The following is a 12,628-nucleotide window of genomic DNA, read 5'->3' on the forward strand; positions in this document are numbered from 1 at the left end:
AAGGAGCCAAGTTCAATCTCTCCCAAAGGTTTCTCCGAGGAGGGTGAGGCGAGTGCAGCAGCTGAGTTCAGGAGGCTGGAGGGAGAGCTAAAAGGGGGAAGGGAAATGACCTACGGGGGCCTGCTTCTGGAGGCCCAAGGCAGTTCATTCTATTTCCCAACAGCAGCCCTTGCCACGGGTAAAATGCCAGTGGTATCAGGATGAGGCCCTTAGTTGGCTTAAATAAGCCCGAGGAGGGCAACCATAGACCTCCTCCTCACCTCCCACCACCACCAACACCTCCCACCGTAAATTTGAGACATGTCAGGGGCGGGTGGGTAGGTGTTGGAAAAGCTTCCCACTGGATCTCAGAAACCCTCCTCCGCAACCCTGCCACCACTCACCAAATTCAAATCCACTGGCAGAGGAGCATAAAATCCAACCCAAGATTTCTCACTCATTGCCCTCCCCAGCAAGCTGCAGCGCCCTTACATGTTGACTCGTGTCCTGATGGTTGAGATGTCTAAAGAGAAGCTCAGCAGTCAGGTCTGTGATTTAAGAAGCCCGCCTTTAACGCTGCTGAAGCCTCAAGTGTTACATTATGTTGGAGTTGTAAGAAAAAGAAAAGTGACATTTTATTGGAGCAAAAGGGGCAGCACGGTGGCACAGTGGTTATCACTGCTTCCTTACAGCGCGAGGGATCTGGGTTCAATTCCAGCCTTGGGTGACTGTCTATGTGGAGTTTGCACATTCTTCCCTTGTCTGCATGGGTTTCCTCCCGGTGCTCCGATTTCCTCCCACAGTCCAAAAATATACAGGTTAGGTTGATTGACCACGATAAATTTCCCCTTAGTGTGCAAAGGTTAGATGGAGCTAGCGATTGCAGGGGGGTGTGGGCTGTAGCCACCGAAGCTGGCCACTGCCCGACACAAAATGGAGAACTGAAATGCATGCAGGGAAAATTGGACAATGTCAGAAAGACAAGCAGGCTGCAGAATCTCTCTGTGTATTCTGTCTGCAGAGAAACCAGACACCACTGAAACTAACAAGTTTGCATACTAATTGAGCGATTCCCGGTGATTCCCGGGCACAATGGACGCAATCGAGAATAACAAAGGTCAAGCCAGACTCTTAGGCGCCAGCAGGAGTCCAGGACAATAAGTTACAAACAGGCCCAAGAACTGCCCAGCGATCGGGAAACAGCCCCAGTATTGGGGAATTCAAACCAATCGATTGGAATGAGGTCCAATCGATTGCAAGCAGGTATAGGGTCTGCCCAGATGGGCGCGAAGCCCCTGTGACCTATACAGGACAGATCCCAAGTCCAGTTCGCTCTCTCTCTTAGCCGGCCCAACCGGCAGAACACCTTTGCAGCAGCTCTCTAAGAACTTGACCGTGAGAAGGAGAGGCCTGGCCAACAGCTACACCAACAACCCGTAACAGCCTCCCCGAACAGGCGCCGGAATGTGGTGACTAGGGGCTTTTCACAGTAACTTCATTTGAAGCCTGCGCATGACAATAAGCGATTTTCATTTCATTTTCATTTCAACAAGTAAGTGTCCAACCAACGCTCGCTACGAAAATAGACACTCCTGACCCCTTAGCCCGTACCAACTGGGAAGCCTGCAGTCTCAGGACAGAACAAGAGGCCATTGTTCCCTGATCCAGTGGGTTCCCTTATCGAAGATAAGTATTGGCTTATAGTGGTAGGATTAGTTTAGTCCATTAGTATTAGTTGCATCAGTATCAGTATCGATTTACTGCGTAATAATAAATGTGTTTGATTGAACCTTACTAACTGGTGTATTGAGTCATTGATCTGAACTTGAACTTGAACCTCGTGGCGGTATCATAAGGATACCTGGCGACTCTAGAGCTAAGGAATAAAACAGAGCGAATTGAGTGTTAAGCACACTCACCAGAACGAGCAACAGGGCCGAGGTAGAGTGCTTTTTCAGAAGATTCTATGATAAAATGTAATTTTGTTAAGAATCTGCTGTTTAGTTAAAGTAAATACATTTTGCGCCTTTACATCACTTTCCCATCTTCCCATTTCTAGGTGGCAAGTCGTCTTTCACCTGTTTGATGATCGTTAGGAGGAAGTGAATTGACAAGGACAGTTGGTGGGGGGGGGGGTAGTTGAAGGGGAGATTGATTATTTCCAGGAATGGTTTGTGTCAGGGCAGCACGGTGGCACAGTGGTTAGCACTGGGACTGCAGCGCTGAAGACCTGGGTTCGAATCCTGGCTCTGGGTCACTGTCCGTGTGGAGTTTGCACATTCTCCCCATGTCTGCGTGGGTTTCACCCCCGCCACCCAAAAAATGAGCAAGTTAGGTGGATTGCTCCTTAATTGAAAAAATAAAATAATCGGGTATTCTAAATTTATTTTTAAAAATGAATGCTTTGTGTTAGTGGTATTGGAGAGGATGGAGGAAGGGGGCTGTGGAATGTGCTTCTGACTTGGATCTACTGGAAGAAGTTAAGTGAATCTTGCATTAATAAGTACACTGTGCAGCAGTGTGAGCAGCTGGTGGTGCACATGGCCTCATCACATACAGATTCCACCTCTCCTTGAAATCCTCTGAACAAGGACCGAGCTCCGTGCCTTATTAACGTTGAGGTTTGTGACTGTTTCTCGGAACAGTTAATACTGTTTCTGTCAGCCCAGATGCTGCCAGGTTGACCAAGTAGCTCCAGCAGTTTCTGTCCTCATCACTCGTGGAGATATTTTATATTGCAGACCGGGTCAAAAGGCCATCCTCCTGTGCGATGAGTTCTCGACATCCGATCTAAAATTATTTTTGCCTCCCTCAATTGATCTTACTGTGTTTTTTGCTGCTCTTCCTCTCTGCGTGAATCTCACATGCTGTGCCTGAGAATCCATGATGCCACTGAGTCAGTGGAGGTGGGGCACAGCAGTTGCCTGTTGGCACCCCTGCTGAGCTTATCAGAGTTCCTGGCAGCATTAATGATCTGAGTACCCTCAGTGGCCACATGCACTGCAAGTGGTTTCTGGGAGTCTGCCAAGTTTCTAGGAAATGGCTTCAGGGATGATGGGGCAAAGCAGGTGGTAATAGGACAATTCTAGGCACATTAGCGGGAATTCTCCGCTCATATTGATGCACGTTTCCGGCTGGCAAGCACCTCCATCCCTGTGCAGGTTTCCTGGGGATATGGGTAGTCACAATGGGAAATCCCATTGACAATCAGCGGGAAGATAGAATCTCGCCGCCAGCAAACGGTGCATGGCTGAAGAACACACGACTGGCGAACTGGAGAATCCTGCCCATCGTTTATTTTCTTATCCTAATACATTAGCCTTGCACCATTATTCCTTTTATCATTTAATCATCCTTGCATTCCATCTGATGATGGACCTTCACTTTTATTCATTCCTTCCCTCCCTCCTTTCTCTGCCTCTATGCTTGCTTAGACCCGTTACATTGGTAACGTTTTCCAGTTCTAATCAAAGGCCATTGACTGAAACATTGAGCTGGATTTTACTGATTAAGCAGACAGCCTGCCATTGGCAGAGAAGTACATGTTGCCAGCACAGAGAGGTGGCTACGGGCATTCCCTCTGCTTATGGACAACAACCAATTAAATGGCCACCACAGCATTGCTATCCTATTCAGGATGGCTGTCTTACCCCACTAACGGCCGGACAAATCAGAATGTCAGCAGCTCAATAACCTCAGCAGTGCCTCGGGCCACTACTGAAATAGGCAGGAGCATGTAAATCAGAATCACAGAATTGTTACGGTGCAGAAGGAAGCCATTTGGCCAATTGTGTCTGCATCGGCCTTCCAATACTGGAGGAAAGGGCAGCACGGTGGCACAGTGGGTTAGCCCTGCTGCCTCACGGCACCGAGGTCCCAGGTTTGATCCGGGCTGTGGGTCACTGTCCGTGTGGAGTTTGCACATTCTCCCCGTGTTTGCATGGGTTTCGCCCCCACATCCCAAAGATGTGCAGGTCAGGTGGATTGGCGACACTAAATTGCCCCTTAATTGGAAAAAATGAATTGGGCACTCTAAATTTATTTAAGAAAATACTGGAGGAAAAACCCATCCAAGGTTTAAACTAATGTGGCAGGGGGATGGGAACCGATGCAGGAAGTTGGAAGGTAGTAAAACAGGTACAGAAGCAAAAGGAAGTAAGGGGAAAAGTGCAAGGCAGAGAAGACATAGTCAAAAATCTAAAAGGGCGACAGTACAAGGTACAGTGACTGAGGGGAGCTCAGTGAATAGGCCCAGTAATAACAAAATGAATAAAACTGGAGATGTTAAGATTCAAAACAGAGGTTAAAAAACCAACATAAGTGTACTTTACCTGAATGCTCGTAGTATTCGGAATAAAGTAAATGAGTTGATGGCACAAATCATCGTAAATGACTATGATTTCGTGGCCATTACTGAAACATGATTAAAGGATGGTCACGACTGGGAGTTAAATATCCGAGGGTATCAAACTATTCAGAAGGACAGAGTGGATGGTAAGGGAGGTGGTGTTGCTCTGTTATTTCAGGATGACATCCGGGCAATAGTAAGGGATGACATCGGTGCTATGGAGGATAAGGTTGAATCCATTTGGGTGGAAATCAGGAATAGTAAGGTGAAAAAGTCACTGATAGGAGTAGTCTATCGGCCACCAAATAGTAACGTTATGGTGGGGCAGGCAATAAACAAAGAAATAACTGATGCATGTAGAAATGGTACAGCAGTTATCATGGGGGATTTTAATCTACATGTCGATTGGTTTAACCAGGTCGGTCAAGGCAACCTTGAGGAGGAGTTTATAGAATGTATCCGCGATAGTTTCCTAGAACAGTATGTAATGGAACCTACGAGGGAACAAGCGGTCCTAGATCTTGTCCTGTGTAATGAGACAGGATTGATTCATGATCTCATAGTTAGGGATCCTCTCGGAAGGAGCGATCACAATATGGTGGAATTTAAAATACAGATGGAGGGTGAGAAAGTAAAATCAAATACTAGTGTTTTGTGTTTAAACAAAGGAGATTACAAGGGGATGAGAGAAGAACTAGTTAAGGTAGACTGGGAGCTAAGACTTTATGGTGGAACAGTTGGGGAACAGTGGAGAATCTTCCAAGCGATGTTTCACAGTGCTCAGCAAAGGTTTATACCAACAAAAAGGAAGGACGGTAGAAAGAGGGAAAATCAACCGTGGATATCGAAGGAAATAAGGGAGAGTATCAAATTGAAGGAAAAAGCATGTAAAGTGGCAAAGATTGCTGGGAGATTAGAGGACTGGGAAATTTTTAGGGGGCAACAGCAAGCTACTAAAAAAGCTATAAAGAAGAGTAAGATAGAGTATGAGAGTAAATTTGCTCAGAATATAAAAACAGACAGTAAAAGTTTTTACAAATATATAAAACAAAAAAGAGTGGCTAAGGTAAATATTAGTCCTTTAGAGGATGAGAAGGGAGTTTTAATAATGGGTAATGAGGAAATGGCTGAGGAACTGAACAGGTTTTTTGGGTCGGTCTTCACAGTGGAAGACACAAATAACATGCCAGCGACTGATAGAAATGAGGCTATGACAGGTGAGGACCTTGAGAGGATTGTTATCACTAAGGAGGTAGTGATGGGCAAGCAAATGGGGCTAAAGGTAGACAAGTCTCCTGGCCCTGATGGAATGCATCCCAGAGTGCTAAAAGAGATGGCTAGGGAAATTGCAGATGCACTAGTGATAATTTACCGAAATTCACTAGACTCTGGGGTGGTCCCGGTGGATTGGAAATTAGCAAACGTCACACCACTGTTTAAAAAAGGAGGTAGGCAGAAAGCAGGAAATTATAGGCCAGTGAGCTTAACTTCGGTAGTAAGGAAGATGTTGGAATCTATCAGCAGGGTAGCATGGTAGCATGGTGGTTAGCATAAATGCTTCACAGCTCCAGGGTCCCAGGTTCGATTCCCGGCTGGGTCACTGTCTGTGTGGAGTCTGCACGTCCTCCCCCTGTGTGCGTGGGTTTCCTCTGGGTGCTCCGGTTTCCTCCCACAGTCCAAAGATGTGCGGGTTAGGTGGATTGGCCATGCTAAATTGCCCGTAGTGTCCTAATAAAAGTAAGGTTAAGGGGGGGGTTGTTGGGTTACGGGTATAGGGTGGATACGTGGGTTTGAGTAGGGTGATCATGGCTCGGCACAACATTGAGGGCCGAAGGGCCTGTTCTGTGCTGTACTGTTCTATGTTCTATGTTCTATCATCGAGGAAGAAATAGCGAGGCATCTGGATAGAAATTGTCCCATTGGGCAGACGCAGCATGGGTTCATAAAGGGAAGGTCATGCCTAACTAATTTAGTGGAATTTTTTGAGGACATTACCAGTGCAGTAGATAACGGGGAGCCGATGGATGTGGTATATCTGGATTTCCAGAAAGCCTTTGACAAGGTGCCACACAAAAGGTTGCTGCATAAGATAAAGATGCATGGCATTAAGGGTAAAGTAGTAGCATGGATAGAGGATTGGTTAATTAATAGAAAGCAAAGAGTTGGGATAAATGGGTGTTTCTCTGGTTGGCAATCAGTAGCTAGTGGTGTCCCTCAGGGATCCGCGTTGAACCCACAATTGTTCACAATTTACATAGATGATTTGGAGTTGGGGACCAAGGGCAATGTGTCCAAGTTTGCAGATGACACTAAGATGAGTGGTAAAGCGAAAAGTGCAGAGGATACTGGAAGTCTGCAGAGGGATTTGGATAGGTTAAGTGAATGGGCTAGGGTCTGGCAGATGGAATACAATGTTGACAAATGTGAGGTTATCCATTTTAGTAGGAATAACAGCAAATGGGATTATTATTTAAACAATAAAATATTAAAGCATGCCGCTGTGCAGAGAGACTTGGGTGTGCTCGTGCATGAGTCACAGAAAGTTGGTTTACAGGTGCAACAGGTGATTAAGAAGGCAAATGGAATGTTGTCCTTCATTGCTAGAGGGATGGAGTTTAAGACTAGGGAGGTTATGTTGCAATTGTATAAGGTGTTAGTGAGGCCACACCTGGAATATTGTGTTCAGTTTTGGTCTCCTTACTTGGGAAAGGACGTACTGGCACTGGAGGGTGTGCAGAGAAGATTCACTAGGTTAATCCCAGAGTTGAAGGGGTTGGATTATGAGGAGAGGTTGAGTAGACTGGGACTGTACTCGTTGGAATTTAGAAGGATGAGGGGGGATCTTATAGAAACATTTAAAATTATGAAAGGAATGAATAGGATAGATGCGGGCAGGTTGTTTCCACTGGCGGGTGAAAGCAGAACTAGGGGACATAGCCTCAAAATAAGGGGAAGTAGATTTAGGACTGAGTTTAGGAGGAACTTCTTCACCCAAAGGGTTGTGAATCTATGGAATTCCTTGCCCAGTGAAGCAGTTGAGGCTCCTTCATTACATGTTTTTAAGGTAAAGATAGATAGTTTTTTGACGAATAAAGAGATTAAGGGTTATGGTGTTCGGGCCGGAAAGTGGAGCTGAGTCCACAAAAGATCAGCCATGATCTCATTGAATGGCGGAGCAGGCTTGAGGGGCCAGATGGCCTACTCCTGCTCCTAGTTCTTATGTTCTTATGTTCTTATGTAAGGATACTGTTGAGGTTGCAGGGTCTGCGTTTCCTGTCCACAGCCTCAGTTTTTCTGAAAAAAAACCCTCCAATTGGGAGGCAACATCCATTTAGCTGCCGGCCTGCTCCCATGGCAGGGCATTGATCCGCTATTGGAAAATGGGACAGCCTGGGAAAGTGACCCCTTAATATTTAAATTAATTGCTCACCTCCTTGGAGCAGGCATCCTGTCTGATTCCAGTGTTGGGCCGTGGGATCCCACCTCCTCACTTTTAATCCCCCTCTTGAGAGCTGGTACAATTAGGCCCATTAGCTCTCTTTCTTTCTCTGCAGAGAGTTGCCTGACCTATTGAATATCTCCAGCATCTTCTGTTTATACTCCAGATTTCTGCATTATAATGGCCCTTCCTGTTTGTCCATTTTTCTTTCCTGTTTATTTCCTTCCTTTTAGTCTTGCTGTTATCATTTTGATCCATGGATGATTAATTGACCTGTGACTTTAATGCAGCCTTTATCTTTAACTCAAGCAGTAGCAATGGCCTGTATCTTTAAATAAAGCAGGACGAAATCTGGAACACGTCAGTGATTACTTATTTTGATTGATTTGGCTGGTGGCCAGTGGGGATTGGTCCTGGTAGATAGATAGATTGGAGAGTTGGGCAGAGAAATGGCAGATGGAGTTCAATCCAGGCAAATGCGAGGTGATGCATTTTGGAAGATCAAATTCAAGAGTGGACTATATGGTCAATGGAAGGGTCTTGGGGAAAATTGATGTACAGAGAGATCTGGGAGTTCAGGTCCATTGTACCCTGAAGAGAGCAATGCAGGTTGCTAGAGTGGTCAAGAAGGCATACAGCATGCTTGCCTTCATCGGGCGGGGTATTGAGTACAAGAGTTGGCAGGTCATGTTACAGTTGTACAGGACTTTGGTTAGGCCACATTTGGAATACTGCGTGCAGTTCTGGTCGCCACATTACCAGAAGGATGTGGATGCTTTGGAGAGGGTGCAGAGGAGGTTCACCAGGATGTTGCCTGGTATGGAAGGTGCTAGCTATGAAGAAAGGTCGAGTAGATTAGGATTGTTTTTGTTGGAAAGACGGAGGTTGCGGGGGGACCTGATTGAGGTCTACAAAATTATGAAAGGTATGGACAGGGTGGATAGCAACAAGCTTTTTCCAAGAATGGGGGTGTCAGTTACAAGGGGTCACGATTTCAAAGTGAGAGGGGGAAAGTTTAAGGGAGATGTGCGTGGAAAGGTTTTTAAGCAGAGGGTGGTGGGTGCCTGGAACACTTTACCAGCGGAGGTGGTAGAGGCGGGCATGATAGCATAATTTAAGAGGCATCTAGATGGGTATATGAATGGGCAGGAACAGAGGGAAGTAGACCTTGGAAAATAGGATTCAGGTTTAGATAAAGGATCTGGATCGGCGCAGGCTGGGAGGGCCAAAGGGCCTGTTCCTGTGCTGTAATTTTCTTTGTTCTTTGTTCTTTGTTCTTTGGTCCCACTGACATGTTTCTCAGTGTCACAAGGCTGGAGGTAGTTTGACTTTCAATTCTGCAGGCTGGATGGAGGAATCTAACCAACTCACTCCAGGAATATCCAACTAATTCTCACCAAAAGGCCACTTTGAGAACCACCACTTTCTCCAGAAAAGGCTGTACTAGCAGAGACCAGAATCTGTTAACTTTCTCTCTAAGAACAGACGGATGTGAAGCCAGAGTCCTCTCCTGGAAAAGCTGTAAGGTATACAGCTGAGCTGCAAAGAAGATCATCACATGCTGTATTTCAGAGACTTTAAACTGCACTCATACTGTGAAGAGAGTGCACTACAGGGCTCCCCCCCCCTCTGTGTTTGCCTTTGTGTGTGTGTTTGATGCGTAGAGGGTGGGGCAGTTAAAGGGGAGTCAATTATTCGCTCGACTTGGGGTACTATTGGGCGGCCAATGTGTCAATGGTGCGTAAATGGGTGATGGAGGGGGTGGGGCGGCGTGGAAAAGAATGGAGATGGCGTCGTGTAGAGGTACGAGCCTGGGTGCCATGGTAACGGCGCCGTTGCCGCTCTCCCCTAAGAGGTATACCACGAGCCCGGTGGTGGCGGCGACCCTAAGAATCTGGGGACAGTGGAGACGGCATAGGGGGAAAACAGGGGGTTCGTTGGAGGCTCCATTGGGTGGCAATCATTGGTTCATCCCGGGGAACAAGGATGGGGGATTTAGGGGGTGGCAAAGGGTGGGCATCAGTAAATTGAGGGACCTGTTTATTGGCGGGAGGTTTGCGGGCCTGGGGGAACTGGAAGATAAATTTGGGCTTCCCCAAGGGAACATGTTCAGATACTTGCAGGTAAAGGCGTTTGCTAGGCGACAGGTAGAGGGACGCGGGGGACGATGAACAGAGTGCTTTCGGGGGTGTGGGCCAGAGAGGGGAAGGTGTCTGACATCTATAAGGTGATGCAGGAGGTGGAGGAGTCGTCAGTGGAGGAGTTGAAGGCTAAATGGGAGGGGGAACTTGGGGAGCAGGTAGAGGACGGGACTTGGGCGGATGCCTTGGAGAGAGTCAACTCTTCCTCTTCATGTGCGAGGCTTAGTCTCATCCAATTTAAGTTGCTGCTCCGGGCCCACATGTCCGGGACTAGGATGAGTAGGTTCTTTGGGGGTGAGGACAGGTGCACCAGATGTTCGGGGAGTCCAGCGAATCATGCCCATATGTTCTGGGCATGCCCAGCACTGGAGAAATTCTGGAAGGGGGTGGCGGGGACGGTGTCGAGGGTGGTTGGATCCAGGGTCAAACCAGGGTGGGGACTCGCGATTTTCGGAGTTGCGGTGGAGCCGGGAGTGCAGGAGGCGAAAGAGGCCGGTGTCCTGGCCTTTCCGTCCCTAGTAGCCCAGCGGAAGATCTTGCTGCAGTGGAAGGATGCGAGGCCCCCAAGTGTGGAGACCTGGGTCAATGACATGGCGGGATTTATAAAGTTGGAAAGGGTCAAATTTGCCCTGAGAGGATCAGTACAAGGGTTCTATAAACGGTGGCAGACTTTTCTGGACTTCCTGGCTCAAAGATAGGTCAATAGCAGCAGCAACCCGGGGGGAGAGAGAGAGGGGGGGGGGGGGGGGGGGAGGGGGGGGGGGGGGCAAGGGGGGGGGGGGTGTTCCTTATTATAGTTTCTATTTTTTTTCCCCGCTACGGTTATGTAACTTAACATTGTGTTAATTTAAGTTGTTTTTAATATGTTGGGTTGTTCATTCAGGAGGGGCGAAGGTTCATGATTGTTGTTATTATTGTTATTGTTGGTATTTTGGTATGGTTTGATGTTGTTGTATAAATTCAAAATTTTTCAATAAAAATTATTTTTTAAAAAAATTATTCGCTCGACAATAAGCATCTGTGTTTACTGTATGTTTCATATTCATTCTAGTTATAAACACTCATTATGTTTGAAATGACAAACCTGGTGACTTTAATTATTGGACAGCGAAGGGACAAAGATCTCCAACAGGATTCTCCATTGTGCCGGGACATAGAGTGGACATGGAGAAAATGTTTCCACTTGTCGGACAAACTAGAACCAGAGGGCACTATCTTAGACTAAAGGGACGATCCTTAAAACAGAGATGAGGAGGAATTTCTTCAGCCAGAGGGTGGTGAATCTGTGGAACTCATTGCCACAGAAGGCTGTGGAGGCCAAATCACTGAGTGTCTTTGAGACAGAGATGGATAGGTTCTTGATTAATAAGGGGTCAGGGGTTATGGAGAGAAGGCAGGAGAATGGGGATGAGAAAAATATCAGCCATGATTGAATGGCAGAGCAGGCCCGATGGGCCGAATGGTCTAATTCTGCTCCACGTCTTATGGTCTTATGACACTTGCTTTTCGGGTTGCCGGTCTCCCTTTCTCGGGGGTGGCCAGTGACCTTTTGGGTCCGCAGTCCTCCTTGCTCACTGCTTCTGTCCTTGGCGCAGTTCTTGGTGTCCCTGCAGCATCTTGAGCTGCTGCATCCTGGCATTTTTGCTGTATATCTTATCGTTGGTGAGGGGATGTTACTGAAAGTCCAACATGCCTCACACGTCTTGATGACTACTTCAATGTTATGGTTCGGAACAGGCCAATACACTGCCCCTCTTATCAGTCTGCTCATCCAACTTTTTCATACCGGCCGGGGCACTGACGTCCCTTGGCCCCTGTGAACTTGGCAACACTTGAGTTTGGAAAGTAAAATATCAATCTATTGCCACTTTAAGTGCTTAATGACCTTCTTTCTTGGATCTACACAACCTTTTACCTCACCATGCTGACCACCCCCTGTTAAATCCGCAACTGATGTTACAATATTGGAAGTCTATTTTGATGCCACCCAGAGGCCGTCCTTAAAGGGCCCAGAAAATCTCTGCCATTGTGTCCAATTGTGGGCACCACACTTTAGAGAGAAGGAAAGGTGGAGAAAGCAAAGGCAGAGTTCCCTGTATGACAGTAAAGATTGAGAGTAAGCTAAAGCAGAAAAAGTGTACATCTGACAGATGTCAGGCTGGTAATACAAGAGAGAAGTTCATACAGAATATTCAGAAGGGAAGTGAAAAAGGGCAATGAGAGTGACTGGCGGCTAACATCAAATGGAACGAAAATGCATTTAAAGGCACATAAATACAGGATAGTGAGAGGTGGGGTAGTGCCGATAAAGTAACAATATGTAGATCTGTGCATGGCGGCAGTAGACATTGCTGAAACACCAAATGAGCTGGGAGAGGGCGTGCATGTTTGACGATACTTCCTTAGAGTGCACAGTCTCCTATTGGGGCATAGAATTACATAGAATTTACAGTGCAAAAGGAGGCCATTCGGCCCATCGAGTCTGCACCGGCTCTTGGAAAGAGCACCCTACCCCCTATCCAAGGTCAACACCCTATCCCCATTACCCAGTAACCCCACCCAACACTAAGGGCAATTTTGCACACTAAGGGCAATTTATCATGGCCAATCCACCTAACCCGCACATCTTTGGACTGTGGGAGGAAACCGGAGCACCCGGAGGAGACCCACGCACACACGGGGAGGATGTGCAGACTCTGCACAGACAATGACCCAAGCCGG

Source organism: Scyliorhinus canicula, chromosome 3, assembly GCF_902713615.1.
Source record: "Scyliorhinus canicula chromosome 3, sScyCan1.1, whole genome shotgun sequence".
Lineage (NCBI taxonomy): Eukaryota > Metazoa > Chordata > Chondrichthyes > Carcharhiniformes > Scyliorhinidae > Scyliorhinus > Scyliorhinus canicula.